This window comes from Alligator sinensis, unplaced genomic scaffold, assembly GCF_000455745.1.
Source record: "Alligator sinensis unplaced genomic scaffold, ASM45574v1 scaffold217_1, whole genome shotgun sequence".
Classification (NCBI taxonomy): Eukaryota; Metazoa; Chordata; order Crocodylia; family Alligatoridae; genus Alligator; species Alligator sinensis.
In genome coordinates, this window is record NW_005842937.1 from 92,288 (window position 1) to 109,422 (window position 17,135).

Genomic DNA, 17,135 nt, shown 5'->3' on the forward strand with positions numbered 1-17,135 from the left:
CTTTAAATACATACTGCATTCAGTTTTGCAGCAATTTGCTCCTATGTAGCCAATGCTGACCCCAAAGATTTGGCTATAGCTGCTCAAAATTGTAGGCTTATAATGTCAGGTATCCAGACTGTAGCCTTATTGGTCTAGAGGAAAAGGCAATCAGGACTCATAGTAGAGATGATATCTTTTATTTTGATTTTTTTTTGCAAAAATCTTGTTGGTCTAATAAAAGATATCATCTCTACTACAAGTCCTGATTGCCTTAGGCTTATAATCACATTTGAGCGCACACATTTATTTGTACCTGCAATTTCTCTCAAAGAAAAGCCAGACAGTATCTTAAAATCTAGTCTATGGCATATATTGAAGGAAGAGAACAAATGCAGGTTTTCTCCTTCAGTTTTCTCCAGAAACTCTGCATCATCCAGTGCATGCTAAATGCTACATCCATGCATGGGTTTCCATTTTCTCCATCCCTCTTCAACCTAGAGGGCACCTAACATGAATACTGCTGTCCATCACTTTCCTATGCAGTGTCATTCTGGTACTAGCAGCATGATGGTTGCCAAAATGTATTTGTCAGCTGTCTCCTTCCCATTAATGTTCTCTGTCTAGGCCTTAAACTTTCTAGGTTTTCCAGAGACAAGAGGCTAAATACTGTATAACACAAAAGTGAAAGACAAAAATTGGCTCTAAAATGAGGAGAGGCACCAACCCCTGGGGCACCTCCCCAATGTGCTCTCTGTGAGAATTTGAAGCCTGGTCTGAGGAAGTGAGTAAACTACAAAGCAACAAAAGAAGAAGAAGAAAGGGGTGTTAAGAGGGCAGTCGCTGTGTGAGACATTCATAGTTGCCAGTACTGCAGACATGTTGCCAAGGACAGTTCTCCAAGTCTGGGGTCTGTGGGAGCAGTGTTAGGCTCTTATTTATCAAAGTCTTTTCATGTGTATTCTGGAGCACTTTAAGCTAATTTGAATATGAACACCCTCATTCAGGGCCTCAGATGGTGTGGGTAACCACCCAGAGTTTTGGGAGCTTAGTCACACCTTTGGAGACTATACAACCCTATATTTCTACAAATCCCATAACAGAGGTCTCCTTGGTGGAGGTCCAATCAGGTACACTGGGCGCATCTACACGAATCCCTTAATGCCTATTGGACTAATTCTACTGCACATTAGCACAGCTGGCAAAAACTTTGCTAATGAGCTAATGCGCAGTCATTAGTCCAATGCGCATTAAGCATCACCTACTAAGCATTCATCTGTGCTAATGTGCAGTAGCGTTGATTATGGCATGTTAAGTTAGTACCTGTTATTACAGGCACTAAACTTAATGTGCTGTAATTACAGTGCATTAATGAATGTGTAGACCCACCCACTGACAGCAAAAATGGCATATTTCATTCCAAAGCAAGGTAGGCCTGGTAGAGTTGTTCCCTCTCCTCCCTTCTCATGGGAGAACTGCTCATCTCTAGAAGACTTTCGCTTAAGAAATATAGAGATTCATCTCTCTCCTCTTTTAATGGAGAGAAGTCAATAGAGTTTCTGTTTAAGGGCTCCACTTTTTTTTCTTTCCTGATTTTGAGCTCCCTTATCTGTCTACCTTTTAATTCTGCCCTTTGTGTTCTAGGCATCTTCTTCATTTTTGTCTTGTATATGTCTTTTCCAACTTGGCTCTTATTCTGTACTCCTGTCCCCTGAAGGCTTGGCAACTAGCTTTACAAACCTGGCATATCCATAGCCCGACCAGAGTGGTTTGCATATATGGTATATTCTCTGTTTTTCACCTACATAAGAAAACATTGCTGACTTGTTAACAACATCAAAGAAAAGAACAGATGAACTGAGGCAATGAAATTACAGGAAAACCAATTTATTTCACAACTGAAATTGCGAGTCTGTCCTCTGGATGCTAAGTGCTTGGCAGAAGACATAAAAAGACAATTGCAATCTAAAGTGATTTACATCATCATCTGGATCACTCCCTGCACCTGTGTAAATGCACAGGAGTTAAGATAAACTCAGAGTTCTTGTTCCTGCAATTCCCAAAGAAGGCTAGTCATATTATAGAAAGAGCTTAAATTGAGTTACTTCCTTATATGAGGTCATCCTTTAGTTCTCAGCTTAAGTTCCTGGGGTCATAGGCTAGAGACAGGAATTATACATAAACCCATATATGTGATAAGAAACTGGTTCAAATCTGTAACACAACAGAAGTTCACTGAACATAAACCACTTTCAAAATGGCCGAAACCAGTTTAAGATAAACTTGGATGGATGTAGTGTCAAACTTAACTGATTTAGGTTAAATCAGTTTATTGAACTTCTAACTCAGATCCCCTCCAGATTCAAGTTAACTCACAGATCCCCAGCAACCCAGGATGCTTAGCAATTCCCCTGCATATCCCACCCCGCTCACAGGGTTGGTAGGGTATCCTTGACCCAAGCTGACTGCTCCAGCTCAGCAGCGGGGTGTGCTCTAGTGCCCCCCAGCTTCTGTCTTGGGCAACTGCAGGCATGTGGCTACATTTCTGGAATCAGAAGTAAATGTCTGTTCATTTACTTATCAGTTCAATCTATACAGCTTAGATCAGGGGTGGGCAATTATTTCGGTTGGAGGGCTGCTTAATAAGTTTTGGTGAGCTGTTGAGTGCCACAAGGGTAGCTCCATCCCTTGACAGGTGCCCTGCCCCCTGGTTGCCATTTTGGGATCGGAAGTGCCGCCCCTAACCCCTGACCGTTGCCACCAGAAGTCCCTCCCCTTGCCCCCAGAAGTAATCCTTTTGGGAAGGGGGTTCACCATCTTGGAACTAGAAAAAAAAACAAATCATATTCTAAAAATCAAACATCTATTATAATATATTTTATTTCAAAAATATTTTTGTCCTTATTTACATGTGTTTGCACAGTGTGTATAAAGTCAATTGCAAAATAGCTCAAAATAAAGTCTTACTCTTGTATATTGTGTGTGGGATGTGGTTGGGGGGCTGGATATGTGTGTGTGTTGTGGGGTGTGTGTGGAAGGGGGATGTGCCATGTTGGTGTGTGTAGTCAGGGGTTGTGGGGGGGTGGGTTGGGGAAGGGTGCCAGGTTTGTGAGCAGGTGTGGGTGTATGGCAAGGGTGTGGGTGTGTGTGGTGTGTGTTGGGGGTGTAGTTGTGGGGGTGGATATGTGGGTATGGTGGGGTGTGCATGACATGCGTGCACGTGCACCCCAGGGTGACAGCCCTCCCCATGTGAGGGCAGGGCAGATGGGCCCACTAAGCCCTAGGCTGCTGCTGGTAGCAGCTTGTAGCACCCACAGTCCTGGTTACTGGAGCCTCTGCTCAGCCTTCCCCTAGTGACTGGGAATACCTGGGCCCAGACCTGCCACACTTCCTCACCCCAGCCATTGCTATGGAAGCCAAAAGGCCCCCATGGCAGTGGCAGCTGCAGGGCCTGGGCTAGGGGGTGCAGTATTCACGAGCTCCTGAGGCCGCTGTCTTCAAGCCCCAGGATTAGTGTGGTTTTGCCATGCAGGGGAGAAGAGATAGTTGCAAAGGAGCAGTTCTAAGGGAGGCCACATGTGCGTGAGCAAGCCAGCAGGCATACCCTCCTGAGCTGGCCCCTGCCCAAGACAGCCAGGACCCCGCACACCCTATGGGTCCTCCCTACTACACCAACAGCATGCAGCCCCAGCCCCACATGTGCTCCACACTACCTGCCCACGCTGAGCTGTGGCTGGACAGAAGCTGCTGCTGGTGTGGGGGAAAAGTGTCCCCTTCCCCTCACCGCTGCTGGGCCATTCTTGTTGCAGCCACCTAGAGCCTGCGCCCACCCTTGGCTGGTCTTTTGCCCACCCTGGCTTAGACTAACCTGCAAATATTGTATCGATTCATCCTTGGGCTTTTTGACTGTACTTAGCCTTGTCATCTTTCTGCTGACACAATGGAAAGGGGAAAATGTAGTCTTCCTTGCCCCTCAGTATAGCCACATAAGACCTGCTGAAATCACAGCTCTGAGTTGTACAGAAATGAGGAGTTCTGTGCAGACAAGTGTATGGGCAGTGTGGTGATGTGTAGCTCCAACCCCCATGAGTTGTGTAGGGAGAATATTCTGTGCTCCAAAAAAGGATGGCTAATAAATTACTCTGCCCCAGTACCTGTCTGAGACAGCATGGCTGTTCTCTGAATCATACTCGGGGCTGTGTCTGGGGCATTTTAACTGTGACTCAGAAGTGGAGGCAACAAACAGTAAGTTAAAAATGGAATCATAAAAGAAAATAATAATCCTATAGTCATGTGGACACCTACTTATAGGTACATGCACATTTTGACAAAAGTAGAGCTACAGCAGCAGGGAAATGCTTTGAGGAGTTGGTGTGATCATATGGCTGTGTCACAGGCAGTGAGGAACTGTAAACAGAGCTCCTAGAAATGTGCTGGCAGCCTGAAGAGAAGCACTCATGAGTAATCATGTCAGCTTCATGCTCAGTTGGATGGTGGTATAATGAAGAAACTGCCCCAGGTTATCTCTTGCTTTACACCTGTTCAGGTAGTTCACTTATGTTTGCTGTAGTAATGAAATATTTTAACAGCTACATTTTAGGGACAGCACAGCAAGCAACTCAGGAGGAGTCCTGCCCTCTCCATCCTATGAAAGTTTAACACTTTGTCCCTCCTCCCAGTCATCTCTCAACAGTTTATGGATGATATCCATAGCCATTTCCTCCACTGATGCAAACTTCACTATCACTAAGATCAGAGGTGAAGCAATATCCAGTGCAGTCAGCATGAATGTACTAGGGCACACAGCCAAAACAGCAGGCCCTTCCTTCTTGATAACCTAAGTATATTCAACATTGCTCACATCCAGTGCTTGAAATACTTATGGGATTCATTGTGCAGTGTAGCCATAATCTCCTTTTAAGGGTAATATTTAAAGATGATCATCATTCATATACACAGCTATAGAATATTTCATTCCATGAGATTTATGTAATTTAGCAGAAATTTAGCCTACGATAAACATCAATAATTGCAATATAATTGTTGAATGTGTCTTTGTTTGCCATGCATTAGTTAAAAAACTATTTTATGTAATTTTTTAGATTTGTCTTTATATAAGAGCAAATGGGTTAAATCAACAGTGCCCAGCAGTTTGACCCCATGGGCCAGATAAATGGTGCAGGGCTGATCTGTGGGCTGAATTGCACCCTGTGCAGTGGGATCACTCCTTGTGCTGTCCCCCTCTGCCTGGATCAGGTCCCAGGGCCCAGAGCTGCTCCCTCTTGGTCCCATGTACTGGGATTGGGTCTCAGTCCCCTGCACCATCCCTGCCTGGCCCCATACACCAAAACTGGGGCCTCAGAGCCCACAGTGCCACCACCCAGCCCTGTGTGCCCTGATCAGACTTTGGAGCCCTGCCTCCCCCACCCAGCCAGATGTATCAGGATCAGGCTCTATGCTGTCCTGCATGCCTGATCTAGCATGCTGAGCCATGGCCCATGGTGCTCTGCACATAAACATGGGGAGCCCCACAGGTCAGATGACCTGGCTCTGGGGGCCAGATCTGGCTTGGGGGCAGAGGAGGTTATAATAATACCAGATATTAACATTATTCGGTAGCAGGCACAGATCCAAGTGTGGTGCAGGTGCATCTCCCATCATTCCTCCTCCATTTCTGCTGTGCACAGGAGCTAGGGCTTTCTTCTCTCTCTTTCTCTCTCTTCTAGTGCTGGCTGAGCCTGTTGCAGTGCTGGCGGCAGCAGCAGCAGCAGCAGCAGCAGCAAGGGGCAATAGTGTAACTAGGGCTAGAGATCAGGGCACCCCAGGTGCTCATGGGGGTCTGGAATGGAGGCAGAGGGTGCCAGAGTGATAACTGAGGACTGTGTTCAGTAGGAACTCACCAGGAGCTACTGGCTCCACCTAGGCTGATCGGAGGCAGGATCCCACTTCTTACTCCCCACCCCTTGCTGTGTAGCCAACCATTACTGTTAGTCATTGCCCAACTGAGGCTTTTATAGCCCAGTTCTGCATATGGGTAGGCAGTGGCAGCTAAAGGGCTCATGCAGTAGCTGCTGGCTGCACAGCAGGGGGACACAGTGTAAGAAGGCTTAAGGGGCTTGACTCAATAATCTTCTGAGGTCCCTTCCAACCCTAATGTCTAATGTCTATGAAGTGGGATCCAGCTTCTGATCAGTGGGGCTGGATCCAACAGCCCCTGGGTGATTCCTTGCCACAGCTGGGAAGATTCTTCCTCCCCCCTCCTCTGCATTCTTTTGGGCTCAACACAAACCCCTTGCCACCCTCACCCTCTGCCCAGGTCAAAGAAATAGCTGGCAATACCAATTAGCAAAGGGTGGTGCAGGGTCTGCTCAGTCCCAAACCCCCTACCCCTCCATTAGCCGGGCTTCCTCCATGAGGCAGGCCCAGGTCCCACCAAGGTTGTTCTCAGTTGTTGTGGGCTTGGGGATGGGCTTTCCATTTGGAACCTTTACCCCAGGACTGCTGCAGCCCTGTGTGCCCCAGCTGCTGCAGCCCTGGCTGGTATAACAAGCACCAGAGTACAGGGAGCCTGGGGACCCAGCAGGGAAAACACTATTTTCTCTCACTTCTCCTATGGTGGGCACAATATCTTCCCTCCACCCTGCCTCCCCTCTGCCCAGGGTGTTGGAGGAGTGCTGTATGCCTCTGCCTTACCACCCCCACCCTCCCAACATGCCAGTTTTCAAAATGCTAGATGTGTCCATGTTTGGTAGCAAATATCATTTACTGAGTTTGTTGATAAATGTATTTACTGAAACTTCACTGGAATCCCCAAATTTAAGACATTTGATTTTCTCCCATTATGAGGGCCAAATCCCTTTCACAATTGACAAAGGTGTTTCCATTCAGTCATTTTGCTGAGGAAGCTCAAGTGACATGATCAACTGCATGATATACATGAAGAGAAAGCAACTTGTCCGAACTCGTCCCAAGGCTTGGATTCATCCATGCCTCAGCCCACATTTTACATGTACATTTTCCTCCTATGAGTGCAAATTTGTGATGGGGATAGTTTGTTTAAATTCTGTAATGTTGTAATCACTACTCTTGAGCATGCCACATAAACACAAAAGTGGTGCACAAAGCAGAAGAAGGAAAGTACCCAAAATAAGCATATTTTGACATCAGTGATTGTGACAACAGGGAGAGTAATAACTGTGAGTTCATGGAAGGAATGCAAGATAACACACTAAGAACCAGGTCTCAGGCAGCGAAAGAGTATACAAAGTTTGATAAGAGTGCAGATAGAAATACTGGTGGTCTCCTCTCAAATGTGGATGAATATGACCAAATAAACTATGATAAATCCCAAAGAAAGAATTCTAGAGTGCTGAAAAGAAATATATCCCATAGATTAAGGACATTTTCCATTAGACAGTACAGGAAGTCAGACGAAAAGATAATATAATTCCACAAGGTTCATGCAAACCCAAGGGACCATTTCCATGGTATGAAAAACAAAGTGGGTGATGTTTTTCTGAAAGGCATTACTCCATGAGAATGAAGGCTGGGATAATCATACCCTGTACATTAGGACTATGTGACGTTTCAGTCCCTGATTTGATTCGGGAGAGATTCAACCCGATTCAGTAGCTGAATCTCTGAATCTGAATTGAATCAGAGGACCCTTTAATCTCTCTGAATCGAATTGGAACCCTCTGAATCCATTCGGAGAGATTCAGAAAGATTTGGAGATTCAGACATAGAAACAGCTTTAAATGTTTTTTCTACATACCCCTACGTAGCAGGGGCTCATGAATTCTGCGATGCTGGGGAGCATGGAGTGTCCCACAGAAGCATGGGGGGCTCCCCAGCGTGCTCAACAGCAGACCCGGAAGTGGACCAGAAGCACTTCCAGTCCACTTCTGGTTCCACCAGGGAGTGCACTGGGGGACCCCCCAAACCTCCAGCTCGGCGACTGGTGCCTCTTGGGTTTGGGGGAGGGGCACCTGGGGTCCCCCTGTGGCTGATCGCCAAGCCAGGGGAAAACAGGGGGGTCCCCCACGTGCCCCCCAGCAGACCCAGAAGTGGACTGGAAGTACTTCTGGTCCACTTCCAGGTTCACTGATGAGCATGTGGAGGGCCTCCACGTACTCCTGGGGGATGCTCCATGCGCCCCAGCATTGCAGCATTCACAAGCCGTGCCTGCTACCTCAAGGTATGTAGAAAAAACTTTTAAAGCTGTGTCTATCTCTGAATCAGCACTGAATCTTCAGATTTGGATTCGGCCAAATCAAATCAGGGACAGTGATCCAAATCAACAAATTGAATCACTGTCCCTGATTCGGGCCGAATCCGAATTAAATAGGGCCCACTTCGCACACCCACACTGTACATGGCTTTGTTATTCATCTGAGTTGAACATGTTGGCTCTTTGCTGACCATAATTCTTCCATATGTAATGTAGCATGGGTGAGAAGTGTTAAAGACTGGCATCATTTAACTGAAAAGATAGATAGTCATGAAACTTCACATTAGCACGTAAATGCTTGCATAGTCTTTCAGCTGTGGAGATTGCATGGCACTAGTAACAAAGATCACAAAAAGAAATCAAGAAAGCAAAGAGGTTCTGGAGGCAAGTACTTGAGCATCTTATCAATGTGACTTTAAAAATGACACCATGTAACCTCACTTTCAGGTGGCACAGGGAGGTTTAGGCAATGTTAACAATGGGTATTTTTTCTCAATCATTGAGCTCTTAGCTAAATACAACCCAGTGCTGAAACAGCTAACATGCCAAAAGTTCAGTTCAGCATTTAAGTCATCAAATTCAGAATGAAATCACTGAATTATAGTCAAAATGTGTTGAGAGAGATTGTTGAAGTAATCAAGTATATCATTTTGTTCTGTTATTATGAATACAATCCTAGACATTGCAAAAATTGACCAACTAAATCACATTTTTCATTGACTAACTAAATCACATTTTTCATTATGTAACAGTAGAAACAAATTATAGATGAATTCATGTGAAAATCAACAAGACGCTTCTGGGATTTCATGAAATAGCTGATCAATGTGGTGCTTGTCTTGAACAGGAAATTATGAACTGCATTGAAGGGAAAGGGTTAGCTATACTGAAGTGTTGTGGTCAAGGGTCTGATTGGGCTACAAATATGAGAGGAATTTTTCCTAAGTGCAGGCATGAATATCTGTATGAGAACTGAATACATACATATACCTGCTGCCCACAAATTGAAACTTACAATGAATGACTATGTTCATGGAATACCTGAAACAAGACATTTTAATGAGGTTATTAAAAGAGTCTACAGCTTCTTTGGACATAATATAAAGTGATGGACTATGTTATCTGAATTAGCTTCTGTCTCAGAGCTTGTCTATAACATTACTTTGAAGAAAGTATGTCCAGCATGCTGGTCATCAAGAAATGAATCATGCATTGCTTTGTAGTTCTACTGTGCTGATATAATGAAGGCACTTTTCAGAATAATTCTCCTGAGTGAAAAGTTTGATGAATATAATGAAGCTTCAAATAAAAGAAAATCTTAGGAACAATTAGCGGAAGAATTTTGTATCTCGTGTGTACCAAACAAAAGTTCTGGAAAGTGTAAATTCTGTCTCTAAGACCACATCCAGATGAGTGTGGGTGTTTGGTTTCCCAAGGACAACTAGCTGAGGCATAGTTTGTGCCACTTCTAGTTGGCCCCAGGGAATGCCTGTCCAACATGTCCTCTGGTACACAGCAGGTTACCCCGGGTGGGGTCAAAGAGGCTGGGCATAGCACTGGACTGGCCCTAGCAGCCTTACCTGGGGTCCTGAGCGCCTCCTGGGGCTGCAGTAGCAGTGATCCTGCCACTTGGAGCCTGGCCAGCAGCTCCAGCTCCAGTCAGCCAGGCTCTGGTTTGCCACTCCACTTTTGGTTTGCACAGGTGTGGTTTTTTTTACTCCTGAAAATCCGAGGATCAACTCCCCCCGCCCACACACACACACACACACACACACACACACACTGCTCCCTTGCAGTGCAAAGAACAGCTGAATATGCAGTATGTGGTGTCACCGACCTGTCTGCAGAGCCACATACAGCATGGCCATGCTCATCTGGAAGCAGCTTGTGTCTACCATTTAAAGACAAAGCTGCAACATTACTTTACAACATAATGGAATTGCTTGTATTATTTCAAAATATTTAAAAATAAACCAAAGAAAATGCCATCAAAATATCAGAAAGTGTGTTGTGGAGGTTAAGTCTGAACTAAAATGTGGAAAGAAAGTGAAATATTTTTTTATGAATTATGCAAGGAAGAAAGATTGAATGATGCTGAGAGATGTTTCAAAGCTAATGTGTTCTATGGCTGTTTGGATATAATTTTAGCTCATCTGTCAACTCATTTTCAATTTCAATGCAATCATTACAAAGTTTAACATAATTCTACCAAAGACACTTATTTCAGCAAGTGATGAAGATATGTATGAGGAAGCTGAAAATTTTGTGAAACAATCTGACAGGGATTTTTCTATTGCCTTGCCTGGAGAATTGCTTGCATTTAGAGCATGTTTTAACACAGAAATTTCAAATTAACTTATAGTGGAAGATTTGGTTAAATTACAGATTGTTAAAAACAGTGTGTAGTCATTAAGTTTTTCTAAAGTATGTACAGTGATTGTGTTGTTTTTAACCATCCCCATAACAGTATCAAATGCTGTACATTTCTTCTTGAAACTCAGAATAATTAAGAATGATCTGCATAGGACAATGGGACAAGAAAGGCTTTGTGGATTACCAATTTTGACTCTGGCTAGGAAATGTAACTTAGACAAAATTATTGATGAATTTGCAGAGAGGAAGGCATGAAATATAAAGTTTCAGTACCAGTGGTATATGGAAAAAACCCCAAATATTATTTTACTATTGATTTATTTGTATATATTATTTATTACTATGTGCATTTTGTATAATTTTATACAAAATAATTAATCATATCATTTTCATTTATCAAATTATGCTTGCAATGGGGCCTGTCATTCCCTAATTCTGCTAATGATTAAGGCCCCTCTACATGTGCAACTAAAGGCAGGATGGGATCTAATGCGTGATCTAATGTGTGATCCACACAATAATGCTTCCTGCCATGTCACACATACGTGGCAGGAGGTGCAATTGTGGGATAGTGCATTAGATCCCATTGTGCCTTATTGTTGGTGCAGGGGGAACCCGATCCCAGGCTCCCCTTGCACCAGCAAGAAGTAAGCTCTTGCAACTGGGAGCTCCCTCAGTTGAGCTTTCCTCATGCACCCCTGGAGCTAGGGCATCATGGCAGCCTAATCCCTCAGGCCCAGGGGCTTCACGCACCCCCAAACCTTGGGAATAGCAGCAGCCTCAATCTTGCAGGCCTGAGGGTTTCACACACCCCTGAGCCTTGGGGATCATGGCTGTCACGATCCCACAGGCCAAGCCGTTTCATGCTGGGCCTGTGGCACACCTGTGGCTGGGAGCTCTGTCAGCTGACGGAGCTCCCATTCATAAGGAATACCCTGCTCCATGTGCAAATGAAAGCTAGAAGCAACTAGCTATAAAAATAGTACACATTTTTAAGTCTAATTTTGTAGCTGGTAGAGCTTTTCATCATGTGATAAGTACTTTGCACATTTATCTGGTCTTAATTGCATAATTAACCCATTAATTGCACAATACTTGTAATGTGCAGAGTGGGCCTAAGATGTGCCAGTGCCTGGAAAAACTCAGAAGATGAAAGATGAAGATCTGGCTGTGGCTCAGTCCAGGAAATCCTAAACAAGATGCACCTCAGATTAATGTAATCTATATAAAATTGGAAGAGAGGTTACTGTTTTCCCTTATGCTTCTCCTCAGGAGCACATTCAAAGGCACAATCTATCCCTTAGTACTCACTGGATTTAGGTATTGTCTTCTACCTAAAGAAAATTCAGAATGAACACCATAAAAAGATCTTCTTTAGGCCATGTCTTTAGGCAAATGTATAATCACAGGGGCTCATTTGGAGATCATGTTTACTAGTATTTTTTGTAATTCATTATTTAAAATTTTAAATAGTCAAGAGCTTTAAATACGTGCAGAGTCTAATTTCATTATAGGTAGCCCAGGAAGTATACTTCTATTTAAGGTTGCCAACACTTTCCCATTATATGAGCCTGTTGTTAGTTGCTTATAAAGTTGTCAAACTTTTTAACCATTTGAGCTGAAAAGTTGAATGTGAGGTGGCTTCTACAGGCTGACAATTATTGGAAAGCTTCAGCTAAAAATATTTGGATATTTCTGAGAAAAACGGTAGAAAATAAATTGCTACATATATATCAGCTAACTGTTTAATTGAGAAATTTGCATTGGGGCAGACTCAGTTAATCAAGTCTGCTCAATCAACATTAACTAAGTTTGGTGCACTGTTCAAATTAGAATGCGCCAGCATCCTTGGCGTCACACGTATTCAGCGCCCCTGCATTTCAAAATGGCGGCGGGGGTGCTTTAAATAAAAGTCATCAAGCGAGCTTTAGTTAAAGTACCCTTGCTGCCATGGGTGACTGGTGCTGTGCCACCTTAGTAAGGGGGGGCACATGCCCTCCCAGCAACAAGTCAGTGACCGGGGGGGGGTCCCCCCCACAGCTGACTGCACCGATTGGGAAGGGGCCATGGCACTCCCGGAAGTGGCCCGGTGCTTCTGCTTGCCCCCCCTGCCTGTCGCCTAAGCAGGGAGTGTGGCCTGTCAGGGGGTGCACCAGCACTCTCAGGGGGTGCACATGCACCCTCGTGCACCCCCTATGTGTTGCCACTGCTTGCTGCCATTTTGAAGTGCAGGACATTGAATACACAAGACGCTGCAGGTGTTTTAATTAGACCAGCTCCTAGAACTGCTCTAATTTAAAATGTCCCTCCCCACCACTCCGGAGTACATGTAAAGACATCCTTATGTTCCATTTTAAAACTATATATGGAGCAAACACCAAGGGGCAGAGGGGGGGGGGGGAACTGCATCTATAAGCTCAATTTTGGGATATTCCATCTTGCAATTTACTGATGTGTGAACCTAAAGGTTGTGCTCAGTATTGTATAAGCATGCAGTTCAGACACTTATTTAAAACCTTCAGTACTGCTGCTCCAGAATCATTTACTTTATGGGGTGTGTGTGTGCGCGCATATGCGTAGCAGCATAAGCTATAAATATAAAGGTAGATAGCTTCAGCTACTGCTTCTGCTACTGCACCTGCTACTTCAGGTGCACCTGCTGTCTTCTTAAATACGTTATTACAGACCATTCAAGCAATTCATATTTGAACACTTGTTTTCTGGGAGGAAAAACTCCTCATGTTTTTGTCTGAGAAGCTGAAATATTGAGAAGTGAAAAAAGGAAGCCTCCAATGTTCAACTAATTACATTGTCAGATGATGTATCCACATGGATGATGGAATCACACTTGGGACACAATAACTGCATGCACAAATAGACTGGGGAATGATTGTTTAGGCTGCAGTACTACAGAGAAGGACCTGGGGGTTATAGTGGACCATAAGCTGGATCTGAACCAACAGTGTACTCCTTTTGCAAAAAAAGGTCAATGGTATACTTGGCTATATCAACAGGAGTGTCATTTGCAAATCAAGGGAAGTAATGCCTCTGCTGTATTTAGCACTGGTGAGGCCTTAACTGGAGTGATGCATCCAGCTTGGGTCTCCACACTTCATGAAGGATATACAGAGATTAGAAAGAGTTTGACACAAGGCAACAAAAATAATTAGGGGTCTTGGAAGCATGACTTATGAGGAGAGGCTGGAAGAGCTATGGTTATTTAGTCTGGCAAAAAAAGAAAGACCGAGGAGGGGATTTGATAACAGTCTTTAAATATCCAAAGGTCAATTACAGAAAGAATGGTGATGGGCTTTTCGCTGTGGCTTTGGGGGACCGGACTAGGAGCAATGGCCTCAAACAATGTGATGCTGCGGCTAGTAAAGCAAGCAAAATACTGGTTTGCATCCATAGATGCTTCTCAAACAAATCCCAGGACGTCATTCTCCCATTGTACTCGGCCTTGGTGAGGCCGCAGCTGGAGTACTGTGTCCAGTTTTGGGCTCCACAATTCAAAAAGGACATGGAGAAGCTTGAGAGAGTGCAGAGAAGAGCCATGAGCATGATCAGAGGTCAGGAAAACAGACCTTACGATGAAAGGCTGAGAGCTATGGGACTCTTCAGCCTGGAAAAGCGCAGGCTCAGGGGTGATCTGGTGGCCACCTATAAGTTTATCAGGGGTGCTCATCAGGATCTGAGGGAACGTCTGTTCACCAGAGCACCCCAAGGGATGACAAGGTTGAATGGTCACAAACTCCACCGCGATTGTTTCAGGCTGGACATAAGGAAGAACTTCTTTACCGTCTGAGCCCCCAAGGTTTGGAATAGACTACTGCCAGAGGTGGTTTGAACACCTTCAAGAGACATTTGTCTACCATTTATCTACCTACTTTGAACACCTTCAAGAGACATTTGGATGTCTATCTTGCTGGAATCCTATGACCCCTGCTGACTTCCTGCCCTTTGGGTAGGGGGCTGGACTCGATGATCTTCTGAGGCCCCTTCCAGCCCTAATATCTATGAATCTATGTAGTAGGGGAGATTTAGGTTGGAGATTAGGAGGAATTTTCTGATTGGTCAGGCATTGGAACAGACTACCTAGAGATGTTGTGGAATCTCCATCCTTGGAAATTTTCAAGAGCAGGTAGGACAGACCTCTGAGTTGGATGGTTTAGTCTGGGATGATCCTGCCTTAAGCAAGGGGTTGGACTAGATGACCTTATGAGGTCTCTTCTTGCCCTACTTTCCTATGACTAAGAGAGACCAAGACGGAAGCAAGATAAATAGAAAAGTCTCCAATCACATCCATGCTAAATGAACTATTGCTGGCACACTGGGGGAAGAGTAACTATAAATAGGAAGTTACATATTTTTCCTCTTGCATTATGATATACCAAGCAGCTGTCTTTTTTTCTCCCTGTCCTGCAAATACATTAAACTGCAGAAGAGAGACAATGTATTACCAGTGTGGGTGAATATTCTGTTAGTGACTTGGGTGATGAATGTTTGTTGTATATGCTTGCAGCATCCACAGGTCAGGGGCAGTGAGCCTTCACTTGTCAGTGTCTTGAGTTCTGGGTTCAGCTTTCCCGTTTCAGCTCCCACCTACGCTACAGTAGAAGTGCTCCCACACAGGAGATGATAACCTGCACTCAGTCAACTGCTTCAATATTATTTACGCTTCAACAATCTAAACAGTGTGGAATTGTTTAAGTTTCGTGTGCAGAGGGAGGAGTGGAATTAAGTTACTCTTTTTACTTGAAAGGCTAAATTCTGTTCATGGTTACACTTGGGAAATCCAGAGCAACTCAGTTAAAGTCAAATTGTTGGAGTTACACTTATAAAACAAAGCAGAATTTGTCACACATTGAAAAAATTCTCTGATTAACACAATTAGGGTTTAACTTTGCAACCCTCATATTGAAAATACTGCTTTCAGTGGAATTAGTTTCTTAGTAATAGCTTGCTGGATAGGACTGCAACACACAGTGCAGTGCAACATGGGGATATTGTAACAAAGGCCTGCCCCAGGGGTGGCTGTGATGTTACGTGACCGCTTAGCCTCTGTTCTACCCTGCTCTTGAGGCCAGCTCCCCTTCTGTTCACCTGCCTTGGTGTAAATATATATTTAGAAATGGGAGGCTGCCCCAGGCATCCCTGAGTGGGATCTAAATTCTCATCACCATAAAGGCTAATTTGATGAACATGAAACACCAATAATATATATATATTACAGTCTTGACTGTACTTGTGTCAACTCAGAACTGATAATCAGGGATCCTGGTTTTCTCTGATTTAAAAAAAAAATCCCAAATTTTCAGTTAAAAAAAAAGTAACCCCAAACCCACATTTTTCCATGATAAAAATGAAACACCACTAATACACACACACACACACACACACACACACACACAGTGGTTTTTCATTTATATATCTATATATATAGTGGTGTTTCATTTTAATCATGGAAAAATGTGGGTTTGGGTTACTTTCTTTTTAACTGAAAAATTGGGATTTTTTTTTTTTTAAATCAGAGAAAACCAGGATCCCTGATTATCAGTTTTGGGATGACACAAGTATAGTCAAGACTGGCACATAGGAATTGTGAGGGGATAGTGCAAGCTCATTACAGAAGCAAGCTCCAGAGAATTTAAGAGCAGGTTAAAATCCTGGGGGTAGGCCTTCTGCTGGGATAAATGGTATCATCAATAGAGCGATGGCAGTTTAGACCAGATGTAGTCCATAGTCTCTTCACTAAGCCCTCTATAAGAATTCAAAGGCAAAATAGTTGTATATCTGTACTACCTTCAAGCCCCACAGACTCCCTCCTACCACATACTGAAAAAACAGAATCTGCTCAGTTTTTGGAGTGTGCCTAGGGATGGCATCCCTGACATTTTGTGTGTGCTCCTGAGACTGGTGATAGGCATGCCTGATACTGCTCTAACACACCCACACAACAGCATGGGATGGACTTATTCTTGGCAGTAGATTTGGGATCATTGTTGGGCTAGAATACACATACCAATTAGTGACTGACAGACATTAAAAATAAGAAATGCTGGGATACAATACATGATCCCAACAATAGACTTCCTGTCATACCACATGTTTATGGAGGCATGATTGTAGAATCAAGCATTAGATCCCTTCACACAATATTGCTTGTGCACAGGGAGGCCAGGATCACTGTGACAGGGGGATGTCCTGAGGCGGCCGGGCAGAAAGCTGGCCTGCCCACCTGTCTAGGGCAGTCTGTCCTGTCTCTCCTGCCATGACTTGATGTATAAAGAAAGATGTAATAATGCAGGATGCTGCCCATTTTATGCCCTGATGCCAAGGGAGTTATACATGGCTCTGACCTTTCCTATACCATGTCCCATGCCTTGCAGATGGCATCCAAAGTAAAAACAATGCCTCAGGCCTCCTCATACATGCCTGGGCTTCCTGCCGTCTTAGAGGTCCTTTCACTAGGGCCTCCAGCTTATGCCCTTTCACTAGGACCTCCATCACTGAACTGTTGGGGCCAGCCTCTGCGCAGTCCTTCAGATCACAC